Source organism: Notamacropus eugenii, chromosome 4, assembly GCF_028372415.1.
Source record: "Notamacropus eugenii isolate mMacEug1 chromosome 4, mMacEug1.pri_v2, whole genome shotgun sequence".
NCBI lineage: Eukaryota > Metazoa > Chordata > Mammalia > Diprotodontia > Macropodidae > Notamacropus > Notamacropus eugenii.
This window is the reverse complement of record NC_092875.1, coordinates 303,621,871-303,638,951: the sequence shown is the minus strand read 5'-3', so window position 1 is coordinate 303,638,951 and position 17,081 is coordinate 303,621,871. Positions and strand designations below refer to the sequence as shown.

The following is a 17,081-nucleotide window of genomic DNA, read 5'->3' as shown; positions in this document are numbered from 1 at the left end:
TTTTTCTCCTCTTGTTTTATATGCATATTAATAGTATGTCTACTACATACTCAACACTTTGAAAGGCAACAGGGTGGCAGAAGGACATTACACCTTAACTAAGGAACCAAGACTGACATAAATTGATCAGTGCATAAGACTACTAAATTCATAGATTATTACTTCAATTGGTGTTGACAGGAGAGAGAAAAATGTAAGAGAAAGAACACTCAGAAACGTTTATGGATAATACAAGGTCAGTCTGGGCATTAAATTATGAGTGAGATTTTTAGAAGCAGTATATTTTGAACCACACCAGTGGAGACATATGGGGTTGGACAAGACTAAAGGATGCATTACTATGAATGGTTGAAAAGGTAGATGGGCTTTGAAAACCAGGCAGAATTTAAAACTAATGAAGTAGGAAGTAGTGAAATGTTAAAAATAAAAAACTCAAAACTATATTTTTAATATGCAATATTGCCCAATGAGTGTGTAAGAATCCAAAATTATATACACAAGAAAAAAAACCCCAATCATTCTTTTAAATCAGAGGAGCTTAAGTATAAAAAAAATGTTAAAGAGGTGGGGAGCAAGAAAGTAGTCATGGGCATTTATATGTCAATATACTGGCGAAGTGATTTTTTACAACTATCTCATTTGATCTTCATAAACAGTCCTGCAAAGTAGGTGCCATTATTATCCTCATCTTATTTTTGAGGACATGAAAGCAAACGGAAGTTAAGTAACTCATTCAGGGCACACAACCGATAAATGTCTGAGGCCAAATTTGATCTCCAGTCCTACTGACTCTAATCTCAGAGCTTTATCCACTGTAGCACCAGCTGCCTCTGGTAGCTAAATGTAGTTGTAAGACTCTGGGTGGCTGTAGTTTAGAGAAGAGACTAAGGAAGGGAAGGAGGAAGGAAATAGCTGTGGAATAGATACCATTAGTTAAATATAGACCTAGATAATATCAATTGTTCATTCTGTGATTATAGAAATTTTTTTTTAATAAATGGTACTTTGATCAATAACTCAAATTGCTTTTTTACAAGTACGTAAGTAGAAACATGTCCCTAACACTTGTGATCATCTTCAGGTCTGGGTAGAATACAACCGAGTCCTTCGATTACAAAGACTATTAAGATACTTCTTCAGGCTTTAACTTTACAGAATATAATTAAGTCCTCTGATTGCAAAGAAAATAGATTTTATTTATAAAGGGGTGTGAAGTAGACCCCAGAGGTTAAAAAGAAAAGGAGACAAAAATGACAAAGTATGTATTTGCTTAAATTTGTATTTGCTTAAACTGTTTAGCCTTTTCAACGACTAATGTCTATCCACTGTATTTAATACAGTGAAGGCTACATATTCTTATTTTACTTATTCTTTGAACTGTCCCAATTTTCAAGATTGAGTAAAACAAAGAAATAAACTTCCTATTTTATGGGTTTCTTTAATCAACAAGTACAAAATCCCATAAATTAGCTTGTTTATTGTCATATAATTATCAAAAAAACTCAATCTAACAAAATGCTTACTACAAGGGTGGTCTGCTTAACAAACCTAATGGCCCTGATTTTTGCCTTAATACAACTGCAGAAAGGATTACAGGAAGTTTTACAGGCAGCAGAAAATCAACGTATTTAGTCTAAGGGTTCTTAAACTTGAGGTCTGGGAACTAGTTTAAAAAATTTAACTATTTCCTTTATTATCATGTATTTCCTTTATAATACTTTATACTACTTATGCTATTATATATAATACTGTATGCTATATTAAAACAATGTGCCTCAAGTCTCTCCTCACTCCTCCACTCAGCTCTCAGAATAATCTTCCTAAAAGTCCATGCCCACATCAACACTCTCCCCACCTCCATTTCAAAAAACCCCATTGATTCCTTATTTACCTCCATGACCAAAGGTAAAAATTCTTGTTTGGCATTTTATAATCTGGTCTCTTCCCACCTTTCCAATCATACATGTTATTCACTCCCATCTTACACTCTGATGGTGACACTGGCTTGCTGTTCCTTGCACAGCAAGGAACAACTTATCTCCTTGATTATTGACTCTCAGTATGTTCACTGCCTTTCCCACATGCCTGGAATCCTCTCTCTCCACATCTCTACCTCCAGCCTTCCTTTTTCAATCAAGGGCTAAAATTTCAACTCTACAAAAAGCCTCTCCTAAGCCCCCTTCTTAATGCTAGTGACTTCCCCATAGTCTTATCTCCAATTGATCCTATAAGTACAATCAATCCTCAGCATTTGAGCATTCAATTTTTAAGACTTCAAACATTCCTGTGTTTTTATGAGTATCCTAATTTTCACTTTTGCTTTGCCAACTGCACATTTGCAGCTATGCACGGTAGACAAAAAAAAATGAGAGGCATATTTATGGAGCCTCTGGTAGTCTACTAGGCATTTTCACTGGTCTTGTTTACCCTGTTGTGCATTTGCTGCATATTTTTATTATTTCCCTTTAAAACTCACGTTGCTCATTCCCCAATTGATAAATGGCCAAAGAATATGAACAGGCAGTTTTGAGAGGAAAAAATTAAAGCTATCCATAGTCACATGAAAAAATGCTCTACATCACTATTGATTAGAGAGGTGCAAATCAAAACAACTCTGAGATACCACATCACACCTATCAGACTGGCTAACATGACAAAACAGGAAGGTGATAAATGTTGGAGAAGATGTGGGAGAGTTGGAACACTAATTCATTGTTGGTGGAGCTGTGAGCTGATCCAACCATTCTGGAGAGCAATTTGGAACTATGCCCAAAGGGCTACAAAAATGAACATACCCTTTGACCCAGCAATACCACTTCTAGGACTGTATCCCCAAGAAATCATAAAAATTGGAAAGGGTCCCACATGTACAAAAATATTTATAGCAGCTCTCCTTGTGGCCAAAAACTGGAAATCAAGGGGATGCCCATCAACTGGGAAATGGCAAAATAAATTGTGGTATATGAATGTAATGGAATACTATTGTGCTATAAGAAATGATGAACAGGAAGACTTCAGAGAGGCCTGGGAAGATTTATATGAACTGATGCTGAGTGAAAGGAGCAGAACCAGGAGAACTTTGCACATGGCAACAACTACAGTGTGTGAGGAATTTTTCTGGTTGACTTAGTACTTCATTGCAATGCAAAGACTTAAATCATTCCCAATGGTCTCTTAAGGCAAAATGCCTTCCACATCCAGGTAAAGAACTATGGAACTGGAACACAGAATGAAGCAGACCATTTTCTTTTGTATTATGTTTTGGTATGTTTTATGATTTCTCCCATTCATTTTAATTCCTCTATGCAACATGACTAAAGTGAAAATGTATTTAATAGTAAGGTATGTGTAGAACCTATATAAAATTGCATGCAGTCTCAGGGAGGGAGTGGGGAGGGAAGGGAAAAAAAATTTAAGATATATGGAAGTGATTGTAGAACACTGAAAACAAATAAAATAATAAAAAAAGGGTGCAAAGTCAGTTGAGATAAACTGGAATGTCTTTAGCCAATGTAAGCAAGTCCACGAGTTTAGTGCTAAGCTAACCATTATATTGGCAAAAAGGTGTAAAAGTATCTATAGTATTGTAGATTTCATGTATTATGAAGTGGGTATTATCTTGAAATGAATTAAATTACTAACAAGAAAAATGTTTTGCATGTTACCAATTTTATTTTGTGTACTGCGTTTTATGGGTGATTTCATGGCCACTATCTTAAGGAAAGTACCTGCATAAAAGGAAATTAAGGAAAGAACTACATGCATAAAAGTATTTTTAGCAATCTTTAGCAAGAATAGGAAACCTACTCACTATTTTCCCTAAGTTCAATGTATCAATATTCGCATTTTTTACTTTCATGCAATTTTCTAGTAATGTTATACACGTAAAAATTAGGATAGACTGTATTGTTTGTACAGTTATTTGCATGTTTTCTCCTCCATCAGATTAACCTGTAAGCTCCTGCATTTCTTTTCTATCCCCAGCATAATGTAGATTATAGATTCCTTCTTAACAAACATTAAGCTCCTATCTGCAGACCTCACCAGACTTGCCAAAGGGGGTCTATAACACAAAAATGTTTAAGAACATTTGATTTAATAAACCCTCTCACCCACAATAAAAGAATCTCTTTTACAGAAGTTCCAACAGATGGTCAGTCATTGCCTGAATAACGACAATGACAGGGAGCTCATTACCTAAGAAGACTATACCACAGTGGAAAATTTATATGTTAACAAACTTTCTCCTTATAATGAGATGAAAAATATAATGTATTATTTCCACTTTGACTACTTGTTAAAATGGACCAGACCTAGCCCTGTCCTCTTCTACATGAAAAATCATCTCAGGTTTCTTAAATAACTATCAACTATGCAGGGCATTGTTACTAGGGGCCGGGAACAAAGAATAACAATCTTTCTCTCAACGAGTTTACATTCTATTTCAGGGATTGTGTGTGTGTGTGTGTAGACACATGTACAAGACAACTGTGAGCTAAAGGGGGCAAAGAAGAAATCCTAAGCATTCTAGGATAGAGGACAGTACTCATACTGCCTGCAAAACTCCAGTAGATTGGAAACAAATTAAATGTAACTGAGAAATGTTAAAAAATAAAAATACATACAACAGATAATGTTAATTTGTGGTTTTCTAAGGCAATGAATGGCCCTGCCATTGCAGCTCTAGGAAAACTTGAAGCTTTTAGCTAGGGTAGAAAGACTGGAAGAGAACAGAAAGCTTTACAGGCTTTACAAAGTCTTAGAACAATGAAGAACAGTCTTTGGAAATAAGGCTTGAGTTTGGAGTTGATGACATGGGTGTGAATCCCATCTAGCACCTTTATCAAATGAAATAACATCTGTGAATTGCTTTTGAAAACCTTAAAATGTTATGAACATGAACTATTTTTATTACCACCTATATGAACTTGAGGTAAGTCACTGCCTCCCTGAACCTCAATTCTTTATAAAAATGAGAGGGCTGAATTAGCTCACCCTTTTTAAAGGTCCCTTCCAGTTCTAAATCTATTTTCTTATGACTGATAGTAAGGAAGAGAGGAAGTATACTCTAGACATGGAAGGACAGCCCTTCAAATACCCGGAAGACAACACTAAACAACCTCCCATTCTTCTGATGACATGGTCACTGGATCCAAAGATCACAGGAATTAAGCTGAAAGAGACTTTCCAAGTCCCTCTGTAAGGAGAGAGAAACAAAGTCAAGATTCAAACCCTAGGTCCTTGAACCCTAGGTTCAAGATCTAGTACTCTTACCAGAGTGCCACTGTTGCACTCTTGACCATTCTCCAGTGTGTCAGGATCCCTCTCAAAAATCCATTACCCAGAAAGCAACACAATATCCCAAATCTATCAAAATAGACAAGTGTCTACTTTGATAAAACCTGTCATATTTTACTAATGTAGCCTAAGATTTGATCACAAGATAGACTTATTTTGATCTAATAGGCCACTGAACCACTAAAACCTTTTCTAAGGGTATAATCTTATTATCTATTATTTCCAACTGTGTCATTTGCAAGGCTGACTAGCATGCATGCCTTCTATTTTATCTTCATTCATATCACAGGTCAAAGGTAGAAGTTTTGTGACACCTCCCCCTCCCTTCAGCAAGACCCCAGAACTATTAAAATCAACTCTCTTTGGTAATTCTATTTAAGTCACCACCTGATGGTATTTATTAACTAGTTCATGTTTCAGTACCTTTGCCATAAAAAATACCGTAACATTTTGCTATGATCAATATATATATGTAAATCAAAGCAGAGATTTGAAATACAATATTTCATCTGATCTTAACAATCTTTAGAGGTAAATACTACAGGTGGTAGTACTATGACCATTTTAGAGATGAGGAAATTAAAGCTGAAAAAGACTATGACTTGCTCATTAAAATACTTGTAAAAAATTTCTTAGCACAGTGCCTGGCACCTAGTAAATGCCATATACATGCTTATTACCTTCCCTCCCCTGCCCCTCTTCCCACAATCATAAACCTACTTTGTCTCAAAGGTGACATCAGAACTCAGGTCCAGTGCTTTCCACTACAACATTATGCTGTGTAAAGCACTGATGCCATCTGGAAACATATTCAGCTTCTCAAAAAAGGAAATGTTATTTGCAAGGCTCATTCTGAGGAAATAAATTCATATTAGCTTCTACTTTCAACTGCTGCATCATTAATAACAAATTCTACTTCTGTTCTGTGTGAACTTGCAGCTAACCTCCCTGGACTTCAATTTCTTCACTTCTTCATGAATGCCTTGAGGTGTATTTTAGTTCTAGATCTATGAAGACATGTTTAGTAGAAAAGTTATCTGTAACAATCAATATCTCAAGCAGCAAAAATGACTTGTGCTATCTCAATTCAAATTCTATTTGTAGACAAGTGGCCAAAAATATAATAATAGAGGCATAAAGAGGTTCTCTGAACCTAAAACCCAAAGGTGGGACTCCCCAAAGTAATCAGATGGCTTTTAGGCATTTTTAAAAAAAGAAAAAATGATCTATCTAAATAAGTACTGGATTTCCTGATGATTTTCTAAAAGACTTCCTGGTACAATGAAAAGAACACTGGGCTTTAAATTCAGTGGGTTCAAATCCTAGTGAATACTACTTGTGTGACCCTGGGCAAATCACTTAATCTCTCAGTGGGTCTTATTTTTCTAATCTGTGAAGTGAGGGGGTTGGACTAGAATAGCGCCTTGGCAGGAATGAGATCCCTCCCAGTTTAATATATTCCTATGATTAATTGTACCTGTCAGATCAATGAGTTCAATGGTTTGAATACATTAACAAGATTGTAAATCCAACAAACTATATTTAGTTATTTCCGAGACAAAATACCTTATTGAAATGCAAAAACAGTAATACAGTATAAATCAAATAAATGGACAGTTCCCACTGTTTTTCACAATGCTAATTATGCAACACTTTGTCTTAAATGTAGTATTTTAGCAAGAAGGCAACGGTGGGGTGAGAGAGGCTCACTGTCAAAGAAATACAAGATCAAGATTTAGTTTTAACCTTACTACATGTTTATCCCAACATTATATACTCTGAGGTTGGTTAATCTACCAAATTAACAAAAGGTTAGAATTTGCAAAGTGTGAGCCAATACTCAGTGTCCCCAGCAGATGGCAAATCCATTACTTCTATATATAGTCAGCTTCTTTTGAAAATTAAAATCTTAATTGAAGCTGGAGACAAGCAATTTTGTTTTAAAAAATAAAAATACATGATCCTAATTCTTGTGATATAGGTGAAAGAATACTGAACTAGTAGTCCCAATCAATGCTTTACTACTTGAGAGCTGTGTGACTTGTAAGGTTAAGGAGAGGGGAAAAGTGCTTTTAAAATCGTGAAGTGTTATAGAAATTGATCCATTGCTACTATAATTTCAAATGAAGGGGAAAAAATCATCTAACAGTTCACCTAAAATCTGTAACTCCCTATTACTATTACTATAAAAAAGCAATAAAACTTAAATAACTATGATCATCAATGAGCTCAGTCCCAACTATAGACTCTCCCCCCAACACCAATACTGCTAAGTACATTACATAGTACCTATTAATTCATTTCAGACTCGAAAATACTGATGCATCCATCAGAAGTCATACACACAACAGGCAACTAATCATTCACCTGGCAAAGAAGTGAGGTTTTTAAAATTCTTAGTGCTTAGAAACCCCTAACCTGACATAAGAATTAAAGGATAAAAAGCAAAGAATATAGAACTGTTTCATGATACAAATCTTCAAGTAATGGAAAATGAAGGTAAGTACTTCTACTGGACATAAATGATTGTAGATTTGAAGCTGAAAAGGACCTTTTAGGTCATCAAGTCAACTCTTATTTTATAGAAGAGGAAATAAAAGCAGCTGGCAAGTGTCTGAGGCAGGATTCAAGCCCAGGTCTTCCAGGCTGCAAGCCTAGCATTCCACATTCTAGGCCAGGATGCCCTTGCCATCAGCATAAGTCTACTTGAAAGGAATATTTCTAAGTTATTAGTTTCACCACTTCCCATATGAGGCCTTTCCTGATCTGCCCTAGTTCCCAGCTGCTAGCACACTTCCAAATTACCTGACTGCTTAGGGGGAAAATCTATATCTCTAAACACTTGCTTCAATAAAGAAAGAGCAGATCAACAAACTAGACATAGAATTTAAAAAAATCTACGCACCATCACGACTCCCGCCAAACACCAAAACAGAAGTCCTGAATAAAAGAACAAAATTAAAACAAAAATACCCCAACGAATGAACAAATAAACTGAACTAGCTTTAAAAAATTTTATGGGTAAACCACTAGATAATATAATTTTCAAAAAGTTACCAGTATCAAAAATGAAAGTTAAGCTCAAAAAGAATGAAAAGAAATTATTAGGCAGAAAGATATCAATGAACTGGGTATACAAGGAAGAAAACTAGAAAGAAAAAAAAACCAAAATAACAATAGAAATTTTGGAAGTAAAATTAAAGGCAAAAAACAAAAACACTAAATTTTTAATTTAAAAAATAAAACCAGTATAAAAAATGAAAAACATAATTTCAAAATCAATAAGGAATTAAAAGAAATTATTCAAAATTCTCACCCAATTATATGCCAACAAAACTGACAATCTAAATGAAATGGATTAATATTTAAAAAATACAAATTGCCCATGTTAACAGAACAGGAAATAGAGGGCTTAAATAGCTGTACTTCAGAAAAAGAAATTGAACAAGCCATAAACGAACTCTCAAAAACAAAACAAATAAAATCTAAGACCAGATGGTTAGAGGACAATCCCAATCCTACACAAACTGAAAAAAATAAAAAAAGAAGGGGATCTTGCTGAAATTTCTTATGACATAAATATGGTCCTGATACCTAGGTATCACAATAAAAAAATACAAACCAGTAACATCCCTAATGAATAGAGGCCAAAATTTTAAGCAAAGAGACCACAACAACATATCACAAAGATTATACACTGTGACCAGACTAGATTTATACCGTCTTAGCAATAGAAGGCTACATAAAAAGTCATGACTACATCAATAGACACAGAAAAAGCTTTTGACAAGATACAACACTCATTCCAGTTAAAAACACCAGAAAACAGGGAAAAGTGCAAGTTTCCTTAATATAAGTAGTATCTAACTAAATCAAAGAGTCAGCATTATCTGCAATAACAAACTAGATATCTTTCCAAAATAATCAGGGGTAGAGCAGGGATGTCCAATTTTACCATTGCTATTCTATATAATGCTAGCTATAACAATAAGAAATGTAAGGAATACACCTAGGAAAAGAAATAAAAACACTACTTTTTTGCAGATGATATAATAATTTACTTAAGAGCACACAAGAACATTAATCAGAAAACTAATCAAACAACTTTGGCAAAGATGAAGGACGGAAAATAAATGCACATAAATCATGAGCATTTCTGTATATAACCAACAAAATCCAGCAGGAAGAATTAGAAATTCCTTTTAAAATAAATTTAAAATAGTCTACCTGCTGTGACACAAGAATTAAATGAACACAATTATAAAACACTCTTTACGTAAAGATCTAAATAATTGGAGAAGTATTAATTACTCAGTGATATTATTAATATCCAATAATAAGAACGACAACACTAAATTAATTTATTCAGTGCCACACTAACCTATCAAAGAATTACTCCACAGCATTAGAAAAAATAATAAAATTCATATGAAGAATAAAAGGTCAAGAATCTCAAGGGAAATAATGAAAAAAAAAGTGGAAAGGAAGGATGTCTAGAAGTACCAGATCTCATCATCAAAACAATTTGGTATCAATAGCCTAGTGCTCGACAAACACACAGATTTCAGGATCCTAAGTCAAAAACTCATTCTACAAAAAAACTGTTGGGAAAACTAGAAAACAGTTTAGTAGAAATAGCAGAAAGCTGCGAGTGTGAGTGTGTGTGTGTGAGAGAGAGACAGAGACAGAGCAAATGTATGATTTGGACATAAAGGGTGACATCACAAACAAATTAGAGAAGCATGGAAGAAATTACCTATCAGATCTATGGATAAGGGAAGAGTTCATAACCAAACAAGGGCTAAAGAGGTTCACGGGGGTAAGATGAACAAGTTTCTCTAATAGAGTTCTCATTTTTAAGATACTGATTAAGAAACAGGTAACAGATATATACAAAACTGTGGTACAATTGAAAATAGAGATGCACATGCTAACTAAAAGGCTTTCCTTTTCTCTTAAGGGTTACCAAACTTTCCAAAGTAATGATTTTAAAGTGAAAGGGTCATTTTATCTTAATATAGGTTGCCCTTAAGGTAGAGAAAAATACAACCTTGAACATAAGTTTTTAGCTCAAAAATCAAAACATGCCCTACAGAGTAAGAACATGTAATTTTCATGTTAAGATACAAACATCCTGGGGAAGATTTTCACCTTAGTGAATTACTAGAAATATCAGGAAGTGATGCCAGAGTAGAAAAGGTGGACTTCTAAAAAGGTAAAACTGGAATCCAAGATATTTAAATGTATTTCATAATTTTGTCCAGATTCTAGCCTCCACATAGGTTATGCTATTAAAAATTACTAAATGCATGTTAAGGTTATAAAATACCATTACTATACCTATAAAATACTGTTCTCTCATTAGTCTCCTTCAAAACTTAGGAGGGGGGGGAAGCTACTCAAAATTTATGTTATTCTCACCGCAGCTTCATATTTCTATTAATCTACACAGAAAAATGTGCTGCTACCAATTATTGCTTATGCAAAAACACACAATCCGTTATTCCAAAGTTATTCACACCATGTAACTTTTCAAGATGTCAGATTTTCATACCGAGTTGTATTATACTAGACACTATAATGATGAGAGTAGTAATAGAATTGTTTTTGGTTAACTATTATAAATGTGGCTCCAGAAACAGGTAACAGTACCATTCACATTACGCTCTTAAAAAGAGTTTAGAAAAGGGGTTTAAAACAGCTGTATACAAAGGATGAGCGCCGAGGCTGGATGTTGTCTATGAATTTTCATCTCCTTAGGCTGTTAACAAGTATGCTTTATCTCTAAAGACACACATACACAAGTTAGCTAAGTGAAACCAAGATTCTTCACTGTTTAAGCGGATATACTAAGCATTATTTCATTATCTACCAATTCAGGGTGGATCTTTAAACGAATTGTTTAAATATTTTGTTTAGACTGTATCTTAAGTGCTTTTTATAAAAAATTAGTTTGCACTGAAAATATATGGTTCAGAAGTATGTAGGAATATGGATTATAATTAATTATGTTTGCCAATACAGTTATATCCATGTTTATTGTGACACAAAAAGCCATCTTTTAAAGCCCATCTTTTTTTATGGGTGATACTATATGATTATGAGTCATGGAACGCTGTAATCTTCAAAGATTTAAAACTGATAGACAAAGGGCAATGGAGAAATGCGCGGTGGGTGTAAATGGGTTGAAACATTACCAACAATGTTTAGCAGACAAGAAATAATAAGCATCATACAGGAAATCTATGGTCAGAAAAAGCTGGTTGCATTCAGATAAATTGTGAGACAGCATAGGCTGTTAAAGAGAAGGGCCATGTTGCATAGATGAGGAAGAAAGGGTTAACCATCAGAACAGGGTATGGGAAAGGGGTGAGTTACATACAACTGTAGAGAGGACCCACAATGTCAAAATCTCTCTCAATTTGTGTTAATTTGGCTTAACTTGGAGACTGGTGACTGATTCACTATATCTACATGCTTTTTTAAGTAAATGACTTTCTTTAAACTCTCGGTTCTTGTATCTGACAGCTTTTAGGTACAGAGCTGTGTGTCATTTTGATAGGAATATCAAGAGTCTCAGGTCTCAGATCCTGAGAGCACTAGAGTAGTTCCATATTCCCAAAATTGCCTTCCTTCCAAAAGCTCATTTTGCTGGTTCTGGAAAGGTTTTAAGATTATTTTCTAATCAAGTGCAGATAATCTACAGAGCGGAACAAGACACAAGACTTACTTGTTTATCCTCTATATTTTGCTTTATGATACACAGACAATACTTCACCCCAAAATGTCAAAGTCTAAACATTTGAAACAAACTCTTTCATACCCTACTCAGATTAACACCCTGTTCTTCCATCCCAGTTCTGGGACCATAATTATATCAACTACGTCAATGCTCTAGGAAAAGGTACATATAACTCTGCAAACCAAAACATGTATTCCCTGATTACTACCCATCTCCCACGAGGATTGTCTTCCCCCATTAGAATGTAAACTCCTAGAGGGCACTTTTTGTGTTTGTATAGATTGGTCTATAGCATCTGGTGTGTAGAAGGCACTTAAATGCTTTTTCATTCATTCATTCAAACAAAAAGACTTTTGGTAAGGCTCACAAAAAACACTCTAATAAAAAACTTCCACTAATTACAGCCAGCCCTAGCAGAGTACAAAGGCTTCACAGTGAAATAATTAACATTTAGGTAACGTTTACAAACTTTACAAAAGCTAAGTACTGTTAGTATTATTATGCTTATTTTACAGATGAGGAAAAAAGATCAAAGAGCCAGTGTCACAAAGCTAATATAAGAGGTGGAATTTGAACTGAGGTCTTAACTAAGTCCAAGTCCCATGCTCATTCCACTACTACATAGTGCTACCTACACAGTAACACAAACAGTCGGGAGGCAGTCAGTGTCAAGATGTAATTCAAATAAAGACTCCAAGCCTACCTAACTTCCAGTTGCTCAACCCCACTGCTAGAGCTATTTCCCCAAGATTGACGAAAATACCATACATCCACCGCTATTTGTATGTATAGTCAACAAGCATTTATTAAGTATTTACCATATGCCAATGTAATGAGCTAATAAACACTAAAAATATGACAGAGAAAAAAAATTCCTATCATTGAGGAGCTTCTAATGTGGGGGGAGACAATATATACCAAAATAGTCATGGATGCAAAGCAGCCTTAAAAAGCAAGGTCTCAGCACCTGGGGTATCAGGAAAGGCTTCCTACAGAAGGAGGTATTTGAATTATGAAAGATAGAAATCCTAAGTAGGGAGGTAAGGAAAGAGATGCGTTTACCACAGATGGAGCACTGTGTGAGAGGAATACCAAGTAGTCCAGTATTGGCAATCAATTAGCTCAATCCTTAGACTGCTGGACTTGGAGTCAGGAAGCCCTGAATTTAAATCCTGCCTGAGATGCTAGCTGTGGCCCTGCCTGACACTCACCCTCTACCTTAGCTTCCTCATCTGTAAAATGAGGATAACAATGGCTACCTCCCAGGATTGTTATGAAGGATCAAATGAAATAATGTAAAGCACTTTGCAAACCTTAAAGCATTACAGAAATGCTAGCTGTTATAACAGATAGTAATATGCAAGAGTAGAAAAACAAAGGGGTAAATCGACAGTTTTAAATGCCAAATACAGGAGTTTATATTTATGGTTGAACTTAGGAGTAGTAAAAGGGAACCACTGAAGTTTACTGGTTAGATCTTTGCTTTAAGGAAAATCACTTTGGCAAGAGTGTGGGAGGATAAAACAGGAGTAGGGAAATCTTTGGGAGAGGAAGACCAGGTAAGGGGGCTATTGCTATAGTATATGCAAAGATTACATTTAAATTGAGAATAATACAAATTACAGTTATATTAAGTTTACTAAATGACCTTTTTATTCAAGGCATAAACACAAATAACTGGGTTCTAAAAGGCAGAGCACAGCAAAGCAAATGCTCTGGCAAGTCTGGCAAGTCCAAGTTTCAAGTCCTTGAGGATGGGTTCAACAATGGATAATTAATCTGCCCTATGTGTTCTTAATAACACCACAGGTGACACCTTCTGCGCCTCAGAAACTCAAGGATATGCTCTAATAAGGGAAAGAGGATCTACACTGTTGGAATGAGACTCTTCACCAAATCACATGTAATCAAGTAATGTAGATTGTTTTTTAAAAAGTGATTAGATGATAATTCCTAACTAGTAAACTAAGTTGAGTTTGAATTGGGTAGTTTTCTTTAATCTTTCTAAATACGGGCAGCCCTCAAGCCAATTATATGGACTTACCTCAACTTATAGCAAACAGGCAGCACACAAATGGATTTATGCGTCAGACAGCTTCCAGATGTGTTTCAGGTAAGGCTTCCTCTCGCCTGACTCTGGATGAGGTCCCAGCCCCAGCTCCTCTCTTTCAAGTCATCCCACTCAGTCACTGGTCCCAAGCAACAGAATTGATAGCTTGGGGCTAATAGCTCAAATGTGGGAAAAGAAGGAGATGAAGTGGAGCAAAGAGAGAAGGAATAAAAAAAGGTAGGAGAACATGAGAGAATGTCCTTTGCCCGAAGACAAGACTGATATGTATGTGTGTGGTTGGTAAAATAGCTCTGAAGGAATTTCAAAAATGTTTTAAGTGGCTACTTGAAGGACAACACTTTGCGTGGATCTAATGTGTCCTGTTGTAAGAAACAATTAACATTATTTTACGTTCCCAAATCAATGTTTTAAAAATGTTCTAATGCACTATTGTTGGTAAGTCCTTTCAGCCATAAAGGAAAATTCTTGACCCCATTTTGGGATTTTCTTGGCAAAGATACTTTAGTGGTTTGCCATTTCCTTCTCTACTTCATTTTACAGATGAGGAACTGAGGCAAAGTGGGTTAAATTATTTGACCAGGGTTACACAGCTACTAAGTGTCTGAGGATAGATCTGAACTCAGGAAGTCTTCTCAACTCCAAGCCCCATAATCTATCCACTGTGCCACCTGGCTGTTCTGACCTAGCATTAGTCTAATCATGTTTATACTACATTATGGGCACATGTGTAACCTATATCAAATTGCTTACTTTCTCACTGAGGGGAGAGGGGAAGAAAGGAGAGAATTTGGAACTCAATTTTTAAAAAATTGATTGTACATGCAATTGGGGAAAAAACAAAATATTAAACAAATAAGTAAAATAAATATTAAACAAAAAAAGTTATAGGAACACTTAAGGTTTTACAGATATAAGATCAAATTTAACAAATACTTCAAAAGAAGCACTTGTGTTACGTGCAATGCCCTGGGAAAACCAAGATAAATGGAAAGAAACAGTACCTGTTGGTACTGTAAAAGATACAACAGGTACCTAACAAATAAATACAAAGTAATTTGAAGGAGACAGTGCTCATAACCAGAAGATAAGGAAAAAGTCCTCATGTAGCAAATGTCACCTAAATTTACATAAGCTAGGATTCTACCAAGCAGAGATGAGGAAGGAGTGCAACCCAACCACAAGGAACTTTTTGGGCAAACAAAGGCAGTCCGGAAATGAAACGTTATGATACAGGAACAGGTAGCAAGCCAATTTACTTGAAGAGAGTGAATATGAAGTACCAAAATAGCTAAACTGTTAAGTGCTTTAAATGCCAGAAGAGGATTTCCTATTTCTCCAAAGAAAATAGGGAATTAAGAAATGTTGAAGGGAGTAGGGGTTATAACATGGTTGGTTCTGTGTTTTTGAAGTATTGATTCTTATGGAAAGTTTGGAAAAGGAAGAGCCTGTAGAAGAAGAAACCAATTAGGTTATTGCAATAATCCTGGCTAACAGGTATGGGAGAGCCTGAACTGTAAGAGGATAAAGGAGTGGAGAAATGTGAGAGATACTGCAGAGGGTGAGTTCAAAACAACTTAACAATTATGGGAATAAATTTTTCATAATTGAAAGAGAAGAAAGGAGTTAAAGATGATTACAACATTCTGAACTTGGATGTGAATGGAAGGATCCTAGTAACATGGACAGTAACAGGTGAGTGCAATGCTATAGTTAACTTGACCACCAATTCAAACCAAAGCTCTGAGACAAATACTATCAAGTAGCAGTATATTACAAAAGCAAGTTAAAGCTAACTGATTGTGCTGATGAAGTAGCATTAAGAAAATCTGTGTTGCAGCTTCCTGCTATACTTGATATATCAAATATAAAATTTTTGGTGTTTGCTTTAGATTATTTACAATAATGGATTAATAGCAAGCACTAGCTAAAGGGGAGGAGAAGAGAAATATTTATTAAGTACCTATTATGTTCCAGATACTGTGCTACAAAGTGTCTTTCACACATATATTATTTAATCCAGAAGGTAGCTGCTATTATTATCCCCATTTTACAGTTAAGGAAGCAGAGACTGACAGCAAGGTCATAAAGCTAGTAAGTGTCTGAGGTCAGATTTGTCCTCAGGTCTTCCAGACTATAGGCCTAGGACTCTATCCACTGAGCCACCTAGATGGCACTCTACTTAGATGCTAGGGATACAAAAACCAAAATCAAAATGCCCTGAAGAAGCTTACAATTTCGATGAGGTAGAGCGTGCATGTATTCACCCATTCTCTTTTTCTCCACCCCATATGTAAAAGAAAAAATAATTTTTGAGAGCATCAGGAAAAGCCTCATGTAAACTAAATTTTGCAGAAAACTAAGAATTCATCAGTTTAGTAAAGATGATTTTTTTTAAAAAAAGGGAAAGCATCAGTCAAAAAACATCTATTAAGCACCCTCTATGCACCAGGCACTGTGCTAAGTGCTAGGGATACAAAAAGAGACAAAAGATAATCCCTGCCTCCAAGAACACACAATCTAATGGAGGTCAACAACTATGTACAAACAAGCTGCATACAAAATAAAGCAAGTAAACATAAAATAAGGCTTGCAAAGAATAATGTCCAAGGGAGTTACTACAGAATAATCATGTCAATTGTGATGATTACTCCATTGCCCCATTTAATAAATTTTTATATACTTTAGAAAACTTTCTAAGAGACACAATTATGTTACTAATACTTTAATTAAAATTGCATTTGTGGGAATTTCTAGAAAAGCTTCACAATATTCCTCGGTTGGGAATATAACCACTGTCTCTCCCCTCTCTTTACCAAAGTCAAAATGTGTGTGTTTTGAGGGGGTGGGGGAGTGGGGTAACAGACAGACACACACTAGTGTTAACTAAGTATTAACATAAACGTCAACAAAACACTTAAGGTTTACTCTAGCAAAGTACTATGCTCCTTGGTAGGAAGACCAAGGGACAAT

At 35.3% G+C, this 17,081-nt stretch overlaps 1 protein-coding gene across 1 annotated transcript in view; it reads right to left on the bottom strand.

Moving 5' to 3' along the window:
* The window catches only part of ZBTB10 (zinc finger and BTB domain containing 10), a 56,015-nt gene that overhangs the window by 21,109 nt on the left and 17,825 nt on the right, over positions 1-17,081 (bottom strand). The window lies entirely within an intron of this gene.